This window comes from Vigna radiata, chromosome 7 (assembly GCF_000741045.1).
Source record: "Vigna radiata var. radiata cultivar VC1973A chromosome 7, Vradiata_ver6, whole genome shotgun sequence".
Taxonomy (NCBI): domain Eukaryota; kingdom Viridiplantae; phylum Streptophyta; class Magnoliopsida; order Fabales; family Fabaceae; genus Vigna; species Vigna radiata.
In genome coordinates this window covers 11,547,103-11,553,457 of record NC_028357.1, presented here as the reverse complement: position 1 = coordinate 11,553,457, position 6,355 = coordinate 11,547,103, and the positions used below count along the sequence as shown (strand labels likewise).

The window sequence follows — 6,355 nt, the reverse complement described above, 5'->3', positions numbered from 1 at the left end:
AAAGACTTTGATGATTATGAAAATAATTTCTCTCTACAATAATAAATTTTTACTAAGAATGATCAATTATTCAGTGAGCATTGCAAAAATATATCTCAAATCATTTTCGATACTTTGCTACTTAGATTTTACCTTTTTACTTGTGACCTTCTAGTTCTCCTATCTTAGTTAATATACAAAGATCACATGGCTTCAACAACTAAATTTTTAAGTCTTTAACATTTAGTCTTTAATTTAACTCTTGAATCCAAACAACTCTTAAGTCTTTAATATTTCTCCATAAATCACTCTTGAATCTAAGTATTCTTTATCTCTTCAACAGTTCTCCATAAATTATCATCATCAATAAGACATAAACTTTTCTTCATTTATTATCATCACCAAAACTTGTCTTCAAGTTCATCTTCTTCTTTTATCAGCGTTCGCCCCTTTTTCGATGACATTAAAAAATATCTTGCAGTTTCTTTGTGATTTCCCGCACTTAGAATTCTTTGACATTCAAAAGAAAATGTTGAGCATATAATAGGTTTAAATCACAACTTGTCTTCTTTATAACTTATAGGACATGTCATGTACAAAACTTCTCTTTTCTACAACTTTTCATCGTTAAACGAATGGATAAATTGAAGTAGTAAGTAAAAATTTTTCTCAACTCCTTAGATGTTTTGTAAATAAGAATTTGAGAACTTGGAAGGATTGGTTACCTCATGTGAAGTTTTCTTCTAATAGGGTAGTTCATTCTACTACTTGTATGTCTTCATTTGAGGTAATTTATGATTTCAATCCTCTAACTCTCTTAAACTTTTTGTCTTTGCCTAATATTCATTCTCTGAATAACAAAGATGGTCTTGCCAAAGCTACTTTTGTTAGAAAGTTGCATAAGAAACTGAAGGCACAAATAGAAAAGAATATTGAGAAGTTGGCTTTTAAGGCTAACCAAGTGAGAAAAAAGATTAAGTTTGATCTCAAAGATTGGGTGTAGGTTCACTTTAGAAAGGAAATGTTTCTTTCCTAAAATAAATTTAACTCCTACCTAGAGGATAAGTTCCATTTCAAGTTCTTAAGAAAATTATTGATAATTCTTTTATTGTTTATCTATATGTCTAAAGATCACAGAGAGAGTTTTAGTTTCAATATAATGACTTGTCTCACTAGTAAAAAATCGATCTTTTACCGCACACATTATGCCGCGGTTCAATAGAAACCGAAGCATAATATTGTGCGGTGGCATTTTGAAATTATATCGACAGTATAGGTCGCGGTTCCTCATTGAACCGCGGTCTATTTCCCCTGCAAAATTCTGACATTCCGCAAAAGCAATTCTGAAAAAAAAAATTCAGGGGAATAGACCGCGGTTCTGAGGGGAACCGTGGTGTATTCCCCTACAATTTTTTTTCAGAACTGCTTTTGCGGAATGTCAGAATTTAGCAGGGGGAATAGACCGCGGTTATGAGGGGAACCGCGGTCTATTCCCCTGAATTTTTTTTTTTCAGAACTGCTTTTGGGGAATGTCAGAATTTTGCAGGGGGAATAGACCGTGGTTCTATGGGAAACCGCGGTCTATTCCCCTTGCAAAATTTTAAATTTTGAATATTTAAGGGAATAGGCCGCGGTTTGGCGGTGAACCGCGGCATAAAGTTTGAAAAAACTTTCAAAAATGCCATTTCAGATGTATTTTGAATTTTTTTATTCAGGAGAATAGGCCTCGGTTAAGCGGTGAAACGCGGTCTATTCCCCTGCTTAGGTTACAAAAATAAAAGACACAGGATCAGTGTCATCATCTTCCTTCTTCTTCACGCGCAAACAGTTTCAGAGCCTCCTTCATCACGCGATCTCTGCTTCCATTTTCAATCATTTTTCACCGTTTAAACCCATTTTTGTTCGGTGTCGTGGCCATTGTAAATGTTGGGAAAGAGTTTTAACCGATCAATATCATTTGAAACGTCTTTTTATTGGTTTTTCTGATTCTTCCCCTTAGAGGTAAATTGCGTTTTGATGTTTGTTTTTATTTCTAAAACTAATATTTGTTTGTATATTTTTACAGGTTTAAATTTTTTAGAGTTGAATTTTCTAGCATTTTGATCATGGGTTGTTCAATTTTATTGGCTTTCCACACTATCAGGTTCTTATATTAATGTTTAAATTTTACTTTTATTAGATTGTATAATTTTGCATGATTGAATATGTGATTGAATGATCATATAATATTGTATCCTTAGATTTTGTATGATTGTATAATTTTTATGATAGTATGATTTTTTATTTTAAAGTCAGAATATTTACGTATGGATCGAAATTGGATGTAAATATTGATTATTGTGTTCAATCTGCATTGATATGCAGGTCTGTTTTTGTGATACTAGATATCACAAAAACACACCTGCTATTAAAAAAAACAATTCAGGAGAATAGGCCGCAGTTGTGGCCCAAACCACGGTAGAAAGTTAGACGATTTTTTTTTTTAAAGAGAAAGGGAATAGGTCGCGGTTCCAACAGGTCTATTACCGCGGTTGGAACTGCGACCAAAAGTGATGGCAACCCCTAAAGGGACTTCCCATCCAAGAAGTACCAACTTCACCCTAAGACCAAGAAAGGGAAGTTGAATACAAGCTTAATCTTTTCTTTCTAAAGTCTTAGCATGTTCTTTTAAAAAGCTAAATAAACTTTACATTGTTTTGTAGGGTATCAAAGCACCTAAGCAAGCTTGGTTAGACATTGGAAANCAAGAAAGGTGCATACGGATTGGCNAGGTAACTTCTGGATTGGAAAATACAAAGCAGCGCCCAGCCACACCTTCCCAACGCTCANCGTTTTCAGCAGCATTCAAATGCACGTGTTTGGCATTGCACCTATGAAGCACATGGCCAGCTGGATAAACTTCTGCTGCAAGCTACATGAATTATCAACACGTTTTTAATAAGCTAGCTTGCCTTGCACGGATCTAAGCTATCTCCATCTATAAAAGAGAAGCTTAGATCTCTTGTAAACCAACTTGAATTGAAGTAAAGAAATGCTGCCAAATTTCAGCTTTCACTCTCAAGTTCACCTTTGTGCAGTGTTATCTTGCACTTCCTCTAGCTCCTTTCCCTTAAGGAGAGCTTTCTGAGTTAGACTTCACTGCTCCATCATTGCCAAACTCCACCAGACCTTTCATCAAACACTTTGACCACTTCATCCGTCACCACTGTTTCATCCATCCGCTGCCGTCTTTGAATCTGCGAAGCGTCTCCGGACATGAATTCGGTTGAGGCTTCCATCAAGTGGTATCCAGAGCCAACCGTTTCTCATCCACGCATCAAGAGCTAAGTGCTCATCCTTCATTCTATCAATTCCGCGTTGTTCTGTTTTATGTGTGCTATTTTTTCTGATTTTTTTTCCTCTTCGTTTTCATTTTGTGTTGAATGGATTGTGTTTCGTCCACTGTTTCATAGCTTCGTTTCACATTTTAATCGGTGCAATCCTTTGTTTAAATCATTCCAGCTTTACATTTCACTTTCCAGTTTTGTCTACGTCATGTGCACTTAGTTGNCGTTTTATCACTNTTGCGCGTTTTGATTTCGGTCAACTGCGTCGTTGCTCATTTTTNTTTAAGTTCAAGCTTTCTGCATGTTTGTTTGATGTTCTCAGCCGTGCCTACACTGATTACAACTCAAATGAATCAAGGAAAAGCAAATTGAGTAGTTGTGTAAATGAATTCTGCAATTACCGTGCAGTAGCAACTCTGTTTCATATGTTTAGCTTTTGCACCGTGCTAATTTCTTTGTTGTGTCATAGGATGTATGAATNTGCTAGCTATTAATAATCTCAAGCTAGATCTAGTTNATTAAGNCATTCCTTGTCTGTTTTAACCAAGCCAGCTTTGCATTTCAGTTGTTTTTTTNAAATCTGNCACAGTTTTGCATCTATTTTACTGCATAAATGGCAACTTCAAGGGTCAAATCTGGTTTTAGTGCATTTCTCTGCTNTTTGAACATTTAGACCAGCTTATTTGATCCTTTTAAACTTGTCNAAACTGTTACTGTGGTCATTCTTCCTCAATTATGCAGAATTCATATTTTAACCTTCNATTTTGAGTGAAAATTGCAACTTGCATTCTCATTTGACATATTTCACTGTATCTGTGCATTGTGACTGGTTGCACAAGTTTATTTGACCATTTAAATCTTGTAGCTACTGTTCATTTGGTCAAAATTNAACTGCTTTGCAAAATCACCATCCAAACCATCAAATTTGCTTGAATTTNGGAAGTGGCATAGTGAATTTCTGTTGCAGTGTATGTCTTGACTGTNTAAGTGTTTGATTACACCTCATATATNGATATAAATNTGTTTGGATTGCCCTTTGCCCATTTACATCATTACCACGAGTTTTCCTATTGAAACCAACCATATTTCAACCATTTTGGTNGTGCAGATTACACATTTTGGTGCTGCAGTCCGTAATTCTCATCGCTTCTCTTAAATTGGATTGGCAAGAGTTGTGGTTGATGTTTCTAATAAAACTTACATGCTTATGCAGCTGTAAACAATTCATAAAAAGCACATTATCCACTGCAATCCAGTTTCAAATCTCTCAAAAATCAGATTACACCAAATNTGCATCTCTTTGGGGCATTTTATCAAACAGTTTTATATTTTTATCAAACACTTTAGCTGCAACTGTCTTTGATCTTTGATTGTGTTTTTCTTGCTTTTATAATNTGCTCTAGTGCCCTTCTTATGCTCCTTTTGCGTTCCTCCTGTTATTCCAAGCTTAATATCATTTGCATTCCACTTGCTTGACCTCTACAGTATGCTCAAAACCAGTTCTGCATAAATATCAGTTTGGTGCAGTGGCTNTTTNATGCTAATTTTGCTTGCTGTTTNAGCTGGTTTGTGGTGCTGTTGTGGTGCAGTTTAACTCTCCAGATTGTTCATCCAACGGGGTAGCCTCTTAAGGAGTGGAAGGCTTGCTAACAAGGCGACAATTGTGGACTTTGGGAGTAGNTGTATACTGTTGTTCCAGATTCAATTGCAGCAGTAAAACCGTGACATTCCAAACACCTTGAGCAGTTCTTTACAGCCACACTTGGCTTTATTCACCCATTGCTACATTTCATTGTATATTTGATNTTGTATCACGGAACCTTTGCGTATTACATTTCATTCTTTTTGCAACTGAAAGTAACTTGGGAAAATGCTTTTCAAGCAATTCCAAGTCTACTAAGCAACATTGTAATAGTTAGTTCCCACCTCTTAGAGTGAAAGTGTGTCAAGGGGCTCCAAGTGTCACTTGCACTTTCACATAGGGTCGTGTGTCATTATCTTTCATTTCCATTCTTTTACTTTTCCTTNCTTGACTAAACTTTTATGTTTTAAGTCTCNGTGATACTTAGGAGCGTGTTCCATATAGATAAACCTTTGTTTGGTTTATAGGAGCATCTCATAGTGCATTCAAAAAGCTTTTGAAAGACTTCTCCAGTGAAACTTGGGTAAGAAGCGTCAGAAGAAACTCTGGCTAGGAAGGACAAGGTTTCTAAGCTTGTCCATTGTGACTCACCTCTCCTTCCTGGGAGCTATTCGGTTTCTTCACCTCTAGAATCTCTTTAGAAGTCATTCACCAAAAACAAACAAAAACTTCTTTTCAAAAAGTTTTGATTCATACTTGTGAAAAAATTTCAAATCTTTGTGAAAACACTTTCTCTAGTTCACAAGCATGAGTCACTCGAGTGTTCAAGGTAACATCAATCAAGTTCAAGAGAACATAGAGTTGCGAGAAGAACTCAATAGAACCAGGTCTGAGTTGAATGAGCTAAGGCAAATGGTCACCAATCTTACTCACAATCAGAGAGGGCACACACAAGGGGATCACTCTCATAGGCAAAACCATGATCATGATGATCATTCCCAACATAGTGATCACCATAGTTACCAACCTTATGATCACTATCAACACCCTCCTAGGCGTCATCATAACCATAGAGACCATCATGTGGAACCTAAGCTTGATCTTCCTCCCTTCTATGGTAGAGATAATGTTGAAGAATACTTTGAGTGGGAGATGAAGGTTGAACAAATTTTTGAATGCTACCACATTGATGATAGGAGGAGAGTGACTTTAGCCACCTTGACCTTTCAAGGTGCAGCCCTCTATTGGTGGACATCCATCATAAGAGACCAAAAGATGCATGGCGACTACACCATTCAATACTGGAATGAGTTGAAAGCAGCCTTACACAGGCGACATGTCCCAACCTATTATGCTAGAGAAGTCATGGACAAGCTCCATCGACTTCAACAAAGAAACATGAGTGTTGAGGAATACCGGCAGAAATTGGAGTTACTCATGTTGAGAGCAGGGATCAAAGAGGAAGAGA

At 36.6% G+C, this 6,355-nt stretch overlaps 1 long non-coding RNA gene across 1 annotated transcript; it reads left to right on the top strand.

Annotated features, from left to right (window-relative positions):
• Window positions 1-2,922: 2,922 nt before the first annotated feature.
• Window positions 2,923-5,156, top strand: LOC111242022. The gene is made up of 2 exons (XR_002668482.1): window positions 2,923-3,306; window positions 4,868-5,156. It is a non-coding gene; the product is annotated as an uncharacterized LOC111242022 (long non-coding RNA).
• Window positions 5,157-6,355: the final 1,199 nt, after the last annotated feature.